The following is a 13947-nucleotide window of genomic DNA, read 5'->3' as shown; positions in this document are numbered from 1 at the left end:
CCTCTTAGGAATGAAGCAATATCTAAATGGATTTCGGCTACAAAGGAAGTAACAACCACCACCAGCCCTATACTCGCTCTCACTGCCGCCATTAATTAATTGGCATTTGAATGAGTGGAAAATACCTCATATGACATACCTGGACCCATATACTGGGGATACAATAAAAGAGGAAATATTCGGAAATACTGTCTCCGAGACAATGCACACTGAAACCAAAAACTCCTTGTCCTAAGTGTAGAAAAGAATGTCACTGGGCAAAAGATTGCAAAAGAGACAATTGTAAAATGCAAAGACGGCCACCCTCAGCCCCACAAGTAAGAGGGACGAACACTGCTCCTCAGGCACACTGAACATGGCCAATATTAGACACCAAACCTAAAATGACTACGCAACTGGATAAAGTCCCTATTAAAGGCTTGGTAGACACAGGGGTAGATATAACTATTATAGAAATAAGTCAATCCCAAAAAAAACAAAGCCTGAATATTTTCTCTAGCAAGTGGATGCTGACACATAATGGGGGGTGAAGGCAAGGGTGTAAGGGAACGATGGAGGAGGATTGGATTGTGAGAGGAGAGGGGAGTGGGAAGGGGAAGGAAAGATGGTGGAATGAAACAAATATCCATACCCTATGTTCTGGAATATTTTGTTGACAATGTTCTATACTCTAGGCTTTCTAGTTGAGAATTCTTTTAACTTTTGTTTATCATGGAAGGCTTTTATTTCATCAATGCTAAAGCTTAATTATACTGGGTATAGTATTTGTGGCTGGCATCCATTTTCTTTCAGACCTTGATATATATTAATCTAAGACTTCCTAGATTTGAGGTAAAGGTTGAGAAATCAGCTGATACACAGATTGGCTTCCCTTTAAATGTCAAAGTTTTGGGAAATTTTCTGATAGTATTTCATTGAAATGATAATGCATCCCTTTGGTTTACTTCTCTGAGCCTTCATCTATCCTAATAAATCTTATGATTGGTCTTTTCTTGTTGTCCCAAGTTCTTGGCCACTGTGCTCATGGTCTCTTTACATTTTTTCTTCATGGTCAACTTTGTTTTCATATTATACATTTTGTCTCCATTGCCTGAAACTCTGTATTCTAAGTTTAGCCTTTTGGTTATGCTTTCAGTTGAATTTTAATATGATTTATTGATTACTTCATTACAAGGATGTCTGTTTTTTTTTTTTTTTCTGTGTGTGTGTCTGTGTGTGTGTGTGTGTGTGTGTTTTCTTTAACCAGAATCTCTATGGCATTACTGAAGTGATCTTTCACTTCCTGTATTTTCTCTCTGGTTTCCCTCCTTATGCCATTCTTTACTTCATAGATCAGTTTGACTATGAACATTCTAAACTCCTTCTCTGACATTTCTTCTACTGTGGATTCTGTTACTGGAGTATCTTGGTTTGTTTGGGGTGATTTGTTGCCTTGCTTTTTCTGGTTGTTATGTGTCTATCCTTCTAACAGTATGGAGCTGAGGCAATAAACTTTCTACCCTGTGGACTAACAGTGTCCCTGAAGGTTTCCAGTACCTCACTTGCTGAGAAGCAAAACCTCTCTGCTTTCTTGATTTCATGCCATGGAGCAGACAGGAAAGCAAATACCTCTATTCTACCATCTTGAAATCCCTGAGGAAGAATCCTTAAGAATTATCATTTTTTTAGTACTAGAAATTGAACACAGGTGCATGCAGCCACAGAGACACATCCCAGCCCCTTATTGTTCTATTTTTTATTTTGAGACAGGGTCTCACTCAGTTGCTTCAGGCCTCACTAAATTTCTGAGACTGGCCTTAACTTGCAATCCATGAGCCACTGGGATTACAGGTGTACACTACCATGCCTGGCTGATAATCATTATTGTTTATGCATTAATTGTATGTTATTATTTTGTCTTTCTGTGTTTTAATCTTTGTTTTCGTACAGTCTTCCACATTTCTATGTCTATCTCCTAATGATATGCTGTGTTCACAGACTGATCCTTTGAGTTTTTCTTTTAACCATTTTATTAACTCAATTTCTTATTGGATTTTATATCATTTCTCTGCCAAGTTGTGCATTGTCATTAATAATGTGTATTTAAATATAGTTATTTAAATTATCTATAAGGGAACACAAATAATTCTTATGTAAAAATATTTCATTTTTTTCTTTTTCCACTTGATTTTCTATGGAAACATTTTGATATGGGTACTTTTGGTTGATAGGCACTATATTTGAAAAATAATACATATTTCCTTCCTTTTTTTATTAAAAATCATAAATGTACATAGGGCAATGTTGTTTGATTCATTCTGTTATTTTTTCCCTTCCCCCCAAACCTCCCACCCATCTTTTCCCTCTGTACAGTCCTTCCTTCCTCCATTATTACCACCCTCCTTATCACTAACACTAAAGCTAACCCTAACCCTAATGCTAACCCCTCCTACTCCCCATTATATGTCCTCATCTGCTTATCAGGGAGATCATTCAACCCTCAGTCTTTTGAGATTGTCTTATCTCACTTACCATGATATCCTGCAATTTCATCCATTTGCCTGCAAATGCCATCATTTATCATTCTTCATGGCAGAGTAATATTCCATTGTATATATATGCCACAGTTTTTTTATCCATTCATCAACTGAAGGGCATCTAGGTTGGTTCCACAATCTGGCTATGGTGAATTGAGCAACTATGAACATTGATGTGGCTGTATCTCTCTACTACGCTGATTTCAAGTCCTTTGGATATGGGCCAAGGAGTGGGATAGCTGGGTCAAATGGAGGGTCCATTCCAAGCTTTCTGAGGAATCTCCACACTGCTTTGCAGAGTGGCTGCACTAATTTGCAACCCCACCAGTAATGTATGAGTGTACCTTGTTCCACACATCCTCGCCAAGACCTATTGATACTTGTGTTCTTGATAATCACCATTCTAATTGGGGTGAGATGGAATCTTAGGGTAGTTTTGATTTGCATTTCTCTTATTACTAGAGATGTTGAACATTTTTTCATATATCTATTGATTACTTGTACATCTTCTTCTGAGAAGTGTCTCTTCATTTCCTTAGCTCATTTGTTGATTGGATTATTTGTATTCTTGCTGTAGAGTTTTTTGAGTTCTTTATAGATTCTGGAAATCAGCGCTCTATCTGAAGTATGAGTGGCAAACATTTTCTCCCACTCTGTAGGCTCTCTCTTCACATTACTGATAGTTTCCTTTGCTGAGAGAAAGCTGTTAACTGTAAATCTATCCCAGTTATTGATTCTTGCTTTTATTTCTAATGCTATGAGAGTCCTGTTAAGAAAGTCTGATCCTAATCCGACAAGTTGAAGGTTTGGACCTACTTTTTCTTCTATAATTTGCAGGGTCTCTGATCCGATTCCGAGGTCCTCGATCCATTTTGAGTTGAGTTTTGTGCAGGGTCAGAGATAGGGATTTAGTTTCATTCTGTTGCATATGGATTTCCAGTTTTCCTAGCACCATTTGTTGAAGAGGCTATCTTTTCTCCATTGCATATTTTTGGCACCTTTGTCTACTATGAGAAAATTGTATTTATTTGGGTTTGTGTCCCTGTCCTCTATACTATACCATTTTCTACCTGTCTATTTTGGTAGTATACCATGCCGTTTTTATTACTATTGCTTTGTAATAGAGTTGAAGATCTGGTATTGCAATACCCCGTGCTTCGCTCTATCTACTGAGGATTGCTTTAGCTATTCTGGGTTTCTTATTCTTCCAGATGAATTTCATAATTGCTTCCTCTATTTGTGTAAGGTACGTCATTGGGATTTTAATTGGAATTGCATTGAATCTGTATAGCACATTAGGTAGTATGGCCATTTTGACAATATTAATTCTGCCTACCCAAGAACATGGGAGATCTTTCCATCTTCTAAGGTTTTCTTTAATTTCTTTCTTTAGTGTTCTGTAGTTCTCATTGTAAAGGTCTTTCACCTCTTTTGTGAGATTGATTCCCAAGTATTTTTTTTTCTATGCTATTGTGAATGGGGTAGTTTTCCTACTTTCTCTTTCTAAAGATTCATCACTTATGTATAAAAATGCGTTGGATTTATGAGCATTGATCTTGTAACCTGCTACTTTACTGAATTCACTTATGAGTTCTAAGAGTTTTCTGGTGGAATTTCCAGGTTCCTCTAAATATATAATCATGTCATCAGCGAACAGGGATAGTTTGAGTTCTTCTTTTCCAATTCGTATCCCTTTAATTTCTTTGGTTTGTCTAATTGCTCTGGCCGGAGTCTCAAGAACGATGTTGAATAGAAGTGGTGAAAGAGGGCATCCTTGCCTTGTTCCAGTTTTTAGGGGGAATGCTTTCAGTTTTTCACCATTTAGAATGATACTGGCCATGGGCTTAGCGTAGATGGCCTTTACAATGTTAAGGAATGTTCCCACTACCCCAATTTTTTCTAGTGTTTTGAGCATGAAGGGATGCTGTATTTTTACGAATGCTTTTTCTGCATCTATTGAAATAATCATGTGATTCTTAACTTTAAGTCTGTTGATATGGTGAATGACATTTATTGAATTCCAGATGTTGAACCAACCTTGCATCCCTGGGATAAAACCCACTTGAACCTTGATCGTGGTGCACTATCTTTTTAATATATTTTTGTATGGGATTTGCTAAAATTTTGTTGAGAATTTTTGCATCGATGTTCATTAAGGATTTTGGTCTGAAATTTTCTTTCCTTGATGTATCTCTGTCTGGTTTAGGTATCAGTGTGATATTGGCTTCATAGAATGAGTTTGGGAGGGTCCCCTCCTCTTCTATTTTATGGAATGCTTTGAGGAGTATTGGAATGAGCTCTGCTTTAAAGGTTTTGTAGAACTCGACTGAGAACCCATCTGGTCCCAGACTTTTCTTTGTTGGTAGGCTTTTGATGACCTCTTCTATTTCATTGCTTGAAATTGATTTATGTAAGTTGTGTATGTCCTCCTCACTCAGTTTAGGTAATTTATATGTCTCTAGAAACTTGTTGATGTCTTTGAGGTTTTCTGTTTTGTTGGAGTATAGATTTTCAAAATAGCTTCTAATTATATTTTGTATTTCACTTGTGTTTGTTGTGATATTTCCTTGTTCATTCTGAATTTTAGTAATTTTAGTTTTCTCCCTCTTTCTCTTTGTTAGTGTGGCTAAGGGTTTATCAATTTTGTTTATTTTTTTCAAAGAACCACATATTTATTTTGTTAATTTTTCCCATTGATTCTTTTGTTTCAATTTTGTTGATTTTGTCTCTGATTTTAACTATTTCCTGCCTTCTACTACTTTTGGTGTTGGTCTGCTCTTCTTTTTCTAGGGCTTTGAGCTGTAATGTAACGTCGCTTATTTTTTGATTTCTACTTCTTTTTTTGAATGTGCCCCATGAAAGAAATCTTCCTTAAGTACTGCTTTCATAGTGTTCCAGATGTTTTTATATGATGTGTCTTTGTTCTCTTTTACTTTTAAGAATTTTTTAATTTCCCTCCTGATGTCTTCTGTTATCCTTTCAGTATATAATAGTGTGTTATTTAATCTCCAAGTATTGGAGAAGGTTCTGTTTTTTATTCTGTCATTTATTTCTAATTTCAATCCATTATGATCTGATAGAGTACAAGGTAGTATCTCTATCTCCTTGTATTTGCTAACAGTAGCTTTGTGGCATAAGACATGGTCTATTTTAGAGAAGGATCCATGTGCTGCTGAGAAGAAACTGTATTCATTCTTTGTTGGATGGTATATTCTATATATGTCTGTTAAGTCTAAATTGTTGATTGGTTTATTGAGATCTATCGTTTCTTTATTCAATTTTTGTTTGGACGATCTATCCTGCGGTGAGAGAGGTGTGTTAAAATCACCTAGTATTATTGTGTTGTGGTCAATTTGATTTCTGGAATTGAGAAAGATTTGTTTGATGTACATGGATGAGCCAATGTTCAGGGCATAGATACTTATGATTGTTATGTCTTGCTGATTTATGCTTCCCTTAAGGAGTATGAATTGTCTTTCTTTAATCCCTTCTGACTAACTTTGGCTTGAAGTCCACAATATCTGAAATGAGGCTGGATACTCCAGCTTTTTTTCTGTGTCCGTGTGCATAGTATATTATTTCCCATCCTTTCACCTTTAGTCTATGGGTATCTCTTTCTATGAGGTGAGTCTCTTGCAGGCAGCATATTGTTGGATTTTTCTTTTTAATCCAATCTGCCAGTCTGTGTCTTTTGATTGATGATTTCAGGCCATTAACATTCACAGTTATTATTGTGATATGATTTGTATTCCCAGTCAATTGACTTATTTTTGTTTTTTGACATGATTTGGTTTCTCCTTTATTTGTCTATTCCTTTAGGCTAGTTCCTCCCGTTGCTGATTTCCATCATCATTTTGGGTTTCTTTTTGTAAATTCATTTAGCTTTTGTTTATCATGGAAGGATTTTTTTTTTTTTTTTTTTTTTACGATAATGTCAAGTTTAATCTGCCAAATATACAAGTTGAATTTGTGGAGCATGTTTTGCCTGGGTGCTGCACAGTAAACAGAGGTTTTCGTTGAAATGATCGATGGGTAGGGTTAAAAATGGGCACTAGCCCTTGGCTAGATGGGTGGGAATGAGGCGGGGAAGGGCAGAGGAGAGGCTCAGAGGGGACTGGCCAGGGACGAGCCATGACCCTCAGGGACCCAGGAGCACAGGCTCCCAGATAACAACCTCTCTGAGTGAGCACCCAGGCAACACAGACTGGGGCTGGTTGTCACAAACTTATCAGCAGCTTGCCCTGGCATGACCACCGACTAACGTGCACTCTACCCGACAAACGGAAGCTCTTCTTACCCCACCTCCCAGGCGCCCCCCGCCCCCCAACCAGGGTTCTGAATTCTAAAAACAGCAAAAACATTCAAATGGTTACATATGAAATGCTGTCCTGCATCTTTCTGTCTCAAAGATAGCAGCTGCCCCCTCCCCCCCAGCCCCCCACATCCCCCCAAACGATTTCTGTGCCAAGATGAAGAGGAGGCCCCAGGCCGTGGGGGGCTCCTGGCCGCGAGGGGCTGCTGCAGTGGCACCAGGGCGCAGGGCAGGTGGCACAGCAGGGGTCCTGGCGGCACGGCCCAGCCCCTGGCCTCTCCTCCATGGCCGTGCTTACTTATTCAGTGAGAGCTACTGCATCCGTTTTCCTGACAAAGTCGCATCGTCTTTTGCTTTCCTCTCCTCTTCTTTCTTCCTTGCCGCCTCTTCCCGCTGTTTCCGGATGATGGCCAGCCAGGCAAGGTCAGCCTTGGCCTGCTCTGTCTTCCCAGCTAAATGCATTTTCATGTAGCGCTCTTTTGCTTTCTGCTTCTCTATTTCTTCTCCTTCTCTCCTTGACAGCTCTTTTGGCCCATCCAGATCCAGCTGCGTGACCTTTTTGGTTGTCTGTGCCACCCGGTTGGGGTTCTCAATGTCGATGAGCCCTTCTACGCCTTTGCACTTTTGCTGGTAGTCATCATCTTCATCTTCACTCTCATCTGAGTCTAGAGATTTCTTCTCCTTTTTGGGGTCACCTGCAGCCCCATCACCACCTTCTTCTTGTTCCTCTTCTTCCCTGGCCTTCTGCTTTTCAGCCTGGAGCTGGGCATTGATCTCCTCTGGGCTCGTATACTGCTGCCCGGCCTTTGTGGCCTCCCTTTCTCCCTCCTTTAGGCATTGTGGCTCCGGAGTCTGCTGCGGCAGCGCCTCGAACTAGGAAGGATTTTATTTCATTGTCAAATCTGAAAGTAAGTTTTGCTGGGTATAAGATTATTCGTCGGCATCTGTTTTCTTTCAGGGCTTGATAAATGTTGTTCCAGGCCCTTCTAGCTTTTAGGGTCTGGAATGAAAAATCTGCTGATATTCTTATTGGTTTCCCCCTGAATGTAATTTGATCCTTTTCTCTCGCGGCCTTTAAAATTCTATCTTTATTTTGTGTTTTCAGTATTTTCATATAATGTGCCTTGGTGTGGGTCTGTTATAATTTTGTATATTTGGAGTCCTATAAGCCACTTATACCTGGTTTCCATTTCATGCTTCAGATTTGGGAAATTTTCTGATATTATTTCTTTGAATAGATTGCTCATTCTTTTAGTTTGTTTCTCTAAGCCTTCCTCAATCCCAATAATTCTTAAATTTGGCCTTTTCATGATATCCCATAATTCTTGTAGATTCTGTTCATGATTTCTTACAATCTTTTCTGTTTGGTCAACTTTGTTTGCATAATTAAACATTTTGTCTTCAATATCTGAGGTTCTATCTTCCAGGTGTTCTATCCTATTGGTTATGCTTTCTATGGAGTTTTTAACTTGGTTTATTGTTTCCTTCATTTCAAGGATTTCTGTTTGTTTGGTTTTTTTTTTTCAGTATTTCTCCCTCTTTATTGAAATGATCTCTTGCTTCCTGTATTTGCTCTTTTAACTGTTGATTGGTGTGATCATTTAATGCCTGCATTTGCTCTTTCATCTCCTCCTTCAATGCCTGTATTTGCTCTTTCATCTCATTTGCTTCCCTGATTGTTTTAATTATGTGCATTCTGAAGTCCCTTTCTGACATTTCTTCTGCTGTGCTGTCATTGAGTTTTATTGATATAGTATCTAGGTTTGTTTGGGACATTTTCTTCCTTTGTTTTCTCATATTGATCAGATGTCAGTGGGACTCTGTGATATTGCTATTTCCTCTATTTGCTTATAGAGTCCCTGTAGATTTCCAGTGTATCACCTCCCAGCCTTCAGTATCCTGAAGTCTTGGAGTAACTTGATTATGCAGTACTTCTGAAGAAAGCTGTCCCTAGCCTGCTACTGGTTCCAGGGCTTGGAGCTGGCTTTGTGTGGAAAGGCACTCACTGGGGGGCCTGCTCCAAGAAGCTGGCCATGTGGGAGGAGCCCACCCCTGGAGTGCCCAGAGCTGCCTGGAGAAGACTCTAGCTGCCCTGCCCTTCTCTGTGTAGAGAGGCTCTCACTGGGCAGTCTGCTCTGAGAAGCTAGCCTGGAAAGGCACTTCCTGCCAGAGGGAGCCCTGCTTGTGGAAGTCCCTGGCTGCCCTGTCCTGGTCTCTGAAGCAACCTGTGCACGGGCCAGAGTTTGCCACATGCTGGTTTAGGGACTTGGAGCTGGTTGTGTGCAGAAAGGCTCTCACTGGGGGGCCTGCTCCAAGAAGCTGGACTATCTGGCCCTGTGGGAGGAGCCCACCACCGGAGTGCTCAGGGCTGCCTGGGGGAGACTCGAGCTGCCCTGCCCTACTCTAATAAGCCACCCCAATCCGGGCCTGCCGCCCGGGCCGAGCTTCACCAGGTGGGGGAGACTCACCCGGTGATTCTATTTAGTCTGAGTCTCTCAATGCCTCCCATTCTTGAATCCTGGGTTCTGGAATGACTAGAGATGCAGTCACCCTCTCGTCCACCATCTTGCATCACCCCATTGAAAAAGCCTGCAGCCAGAGGGGGGCAGGGCGGCCTGGAGAGATCTCTGGCTGCCCTGCCCTGGTCCCAGAGGCTGCTTGCGGGTCGGAGGTCTCTGCTGGCTTGGGGACTTTTGGCTGGCTCTTTGTAGAAAGGCTTTCACTCAATAATACATATTTCTAAAAAGTAACTTTGTTTTTCTCTTCCAGATATCTTATGAAAGTTTAGATCACCTTATAAACAATAATTTAAATAATCAGAATCTGAACACCCATCTGTATATTAAATAATCTATTTTAATTCACACTTGCTTCTATGGTTAATGCTCTTTGTTTAAAAGGGTTCCTCCCCACAAAGTAACCTTGATTAATACCTGTGTTCCCCCAGCTCTTTAAATCTGGAAAATCTCTCCTGGTGTTTTCAGAGTCTCAGTTACTACTATGAAGTGGATAATTGCCTCAGGAGAAAATGGCTCATCTTTGTCTTTTACTTCTCTTTGAAAATGGTTCCAAAAATTCTTGCTGGCCTGGGAGCTCTACAGTACTTTCCAACAGTATTGATAAATTACCACTTTCCTAAAGTCACTCCTAGTAGTTGGATTAAAACAGAAAACTCCTTCTATGTCAGAGATTTTTATCTCAGTTGCCATCCCTACATTATTATTTAGTTCAATTGAGTTCCCTGCTCTCTAACCCCTTCTGTAGGAAATCAGACCCAGCTGCTGCCCCAGTGCAACGACTTCTGGTCTGACCCAGCAGGACCTACAGCCTCAGAGGGACACACTGCCAACTGCTCAGGTGAGCAAGGCCCCAGCACAAGACCCTTCTCCTTCCCTGTGTAAACGCCCACTGACATGACCCTGTCTCTCCCCAGACAGCAGAGAGCTCCGCCTGGTGGATGGTGGTGGTCGCTGTGCAGGGAGAGTGGAGATCCTGCAGCAGGGCTCCTGGGGCTCCATCTGTGATGACAGCTGGGACCTGAGTGACGCCCACGTGGTGTGCAGACAGCTGGGCTGTGGAGTGGCCCTGGAGGCCACCTTCTCTGCTCACTTTGGAGAGGGGTCAGGGCCCATCTGGCTGGACGAGCTGAACTGCACAGGAGAGGAGGCCCACATGTGGCAGTGCCCTTCCCAGGGCTGGGGGCAGCACAACTGCAGGCACAAGGAGGACGCGGGGGTCATCTGCTCAGGTCTGTGGTGCACATGGTGCACAGGCTGGGAGGGCAGGGCATCGTTCAAAGGAAGGTGACTGAGCACTAAAATGGGTTTGGGGGAGTAGCTGCCAGGACAAGGTGGGAGGAGGCTCCTTCCCAGTACCTGTACTACCAACAAAGGAGAAGGCAAGGTGCTTTCATTATCTCCTGAAGCAGCTGAACTTCTTCTGCTCCTTCCTTTTCAACACTGTCCCTGAAACAGTCATTCTCTATAGTTTCCATTTGAAAAAGGTTATTCTTTGTTAACTATGGTGGAAAATTGTGAGACCCACTGGATGTGTTTCCTGATGCTGCTGTAACAAATTAACATAGGCTTAATGACTAGAATCAACACACATTCATTATCTTAAAATAACATTTGTTAGAAGTCTCACCTGGGTTGCCCTGGACTAAAAGAAAGGTGCATCCTGCTGAGGCTCTGGGAAAACTTGTTTCCTTGCCTTATCCACCTTCTAGGAGATGCCTCTATTCTCTGACTTAGGGTCCCTTTCTTATTCTTGCAACCTACCATGTTGCAACTCTGACCACTTTTCTGTGGTCAAATTACCCTCTGACTAGGGCCAGAAACATTTATCTTCCTTTGAGGATACAGGTCTAAAGATGTGATTAGATTGGAATCACATGATTAATCCAGGACGTTCCACGAATATCTCACCTGAAAAGATCTTTATCTTAGTACTGTCTGCAAAGCCCCTGTGACATGTGAGGCAATGTGTTCTTAGGCTCCATGGGTCAGGAAGTGGCACACTTGGGGCTCCACTCTTCTGCCATCTATTATACACAGTCCTATTCCAGACTCTGTCAGATATTTGGTCAAGAAGGAATGCATGCATCCTCCTTGCTGTAGAGCCTTCAGATCAGTGTTCCTGGCCCTTTCATTGTCATAGAAATAAAAAGACAAACACAATCTAGCAAAACAGTTAAAAGGGACAAAACTTCCAGCCTTCCACCCTGGGGGCACTTCCTTAGCAGAGCCAACAACTCCCACTATGTAGGACTAAAGGAAAAAACAGCAGTAAGAGTTGAATGCTCACTCTTCCCCATTTTGCTACCCTTGGTTTCAGAGTTCCTGGCCATTAGAATGGTGAGCAAGGGCCAGGAGTGTGCTGGAGGTTTTCTACAACAACAGCTGTGGCAGTGTCTGCCACAGCCCCATGAAGCCATGACTTTGCCTGTGATCTTCAGACAGCTTGACTGTGGGGACTTTGGGACTCTAGACTTCTTGGTTCCTCCAGGGAAGGTTCTAGACCCCAGTGGGTAGATGGAATTTGCTGCCAGAAAACTGATACCTCCCTCTAGCAGTGTCCTTGTGAGCCTTGGAAATACCTATCTTGGTCTCCAAAAGATGAAACTTTATTAAGTTACAGCAGTGTAGTGTCCAGATTCTTGCAAGTGCTTACTTTATAGAAATCCCTTGAAATCAGACTCTGGGTGGTGTTGGGATGGTAACATCTTGGGGTTCAGACAAATCTATTATATCTGATAGTGATTTCATGGTCCTGAAGACTCAGTAAATGGCCAGGAAAACTGGGTTCTCCTGAGCTTCTCACGGCCCTTTACCTCCTCAGGCACCAGTTCTGTCTCAGATCCCTTCCCGGAATCTTCTCCTTACCTTGGATCCTCCGCATCCTCCTGGGAGCCCTTCTCTTCAGGGTTCTCATCATCCTTAAGACTCAGCAGAGACATGACGGTTACCTGTCCTCCACGTCTCAGAGATGCAGACAGCTGGGGTTCTCCTGGTTCACATTCAATCTTCTTCAGTCACTTAAAACTTCATCACTAGAAGGAAGAGATCATTTTTTCCTCATTGTTTCAACTGACATGGGATCACCCTCTTGGACTAGGCTTTCTGCTTATGAATGAACATGTGTTTCATGGGGAACAGGAAACTGGTATTTAATTGAGCTGCCCTCTTGGCATCTGGGAGAGTACCAAATTGTTCTCATGAATACCTTGAGGTAATGTGTGCTCTGTTATTGAGATACTGAGGAATTCAGAGAGGTCATCTCCTGCCCCCAGTCCCTAAGGCACCACAGCCTGCTATGGAAAAGTTTGTTCATGTATCATTTTGTATAGGGCATCTGTGGTATATTTTGAAATTGGGCATCGTGATACCTCCAACATGGCTCCTTTTGCTCAGAATTGCTTTGGCTATTCTAGGCCTTTTTGTGCCTTCACTTCAATTTTAGTCTTGTTTTTCTAGCCCTGTAAAGAATGTCATAGGTATTTTGATGATATTTACATTGAATCTGTATATTACTTTTGGTGATATAACCACTTTAGCAAATTAACCCTGCCTATCCTAGTGTTTCCATCTTGTGGTATCTTCTTCAATTTCTTTTTTCTTTTTTCTTATTGTTTGTTCCATTTAGTTCTACATGACTGCAGAATGCATTTTGATTCATTGTACACAAATGGAGTACAACTTTTCATTTCTCTGGTTGTACACAATGTAGAATCACACCGTTCATGTAATCACACATGTACAGAGGGTAATGATGTTTGTTTCATTCCACCATCTTTCCTTCACCCTACCTCCTCACCTATCTTCATTTTCCACTACACAATCCAATGCTCCTCTCTTCTTCCCTTACCCTGCCCCCCACCATCACCCCATTATGTATCAGCCTCCACTTATCAGAGAACACATTTGACCTTTAATTTTGGGTGATTGGCTTATTTCACTTAGCATATTTTCCAAATCCATCCATTTAACTGCAAATGCTGTCATTTTATTCTTCTTTATGGCAGATTAATATTCCATTGTGTATCAAGGACCTAAGAATTAGACCAAAGACCCTGTACCAAATATAAGAAAAAGGAAGCCCAAATCTTCATCATGTCAGCTTAGTACCAGACTTCCTTAACAAGACTCCCAAAGTACAAGAAATGAAAATAATAATCAATAAATAGGATGAATCCAAACTAAAAAGCTTTATATGCAAAGGAAAGAATCAGTAATGTGAAGAGAGAGCCTACAGAATGGGATAAAATCTTTACCACATGCAATTCAGATAGAGCACTAATCTCCAGAATTATCAAGAACTCAAAAAATTTAACACCAGAAACACAAAAACACCAATTAATAAATGGTCTAAGGAATTGAGCAGACACTTCACAGAAGATATATAATTGATCAACAAAATATGAAAAATGTTCAACATCTCTAGTAATAAGAGAAATGCAAATCGACACTACCCTAAGATTTTATTTCACTCTAATTATTATTAGAATGACTATTATCAAGAATACAAGCAATAATAAATGTTGGCAAGGATGTGGGGAAAAGACACATTCATACATTGCTGGTGGAGATGCAAATTGGTGCAGTTACTCTGGAAAGAAGT

General features: G+C 41.1%; 1 pseudogene across 1 annotated transcript; it reads right to left on the bottom strand.

The window, feature by feature from the left end:
* Positions 1-6441: 6441 nt before the first annotated feature.
* On the bottom strand, positions 6442-7666 carry LOC306662933 (28 kDa heat- and acid-stable phosphoprotein-like; annotated as a pseudogene). Its single transcript has one exon. The product of its transcript is annotated as a 28 kDa heat- and acid-stable phosphoprotein-like (transcript).
* Between the last annotated feature and the right edge of the window lie 6281 nt (positions 7667-13947).

This window comes from Sciurus vulgaris (assembly GCF_902686455.1).
Source record: "Sciurus vulgaris genome assembly, chromosome: 5".
In the NCBI taxonomy this organism is placed as follows: Eukaryota; Metazoa; Chordata; class Mammalia; order Rodentia; family Sciuridae; genus Sciurus; species Sciurus vulgaris.
The sequence above is the reverse complement of the archived record's forward strand: the minus strand, read 5'-3'. Positions and strand labels throughout refer to the sequence as shown.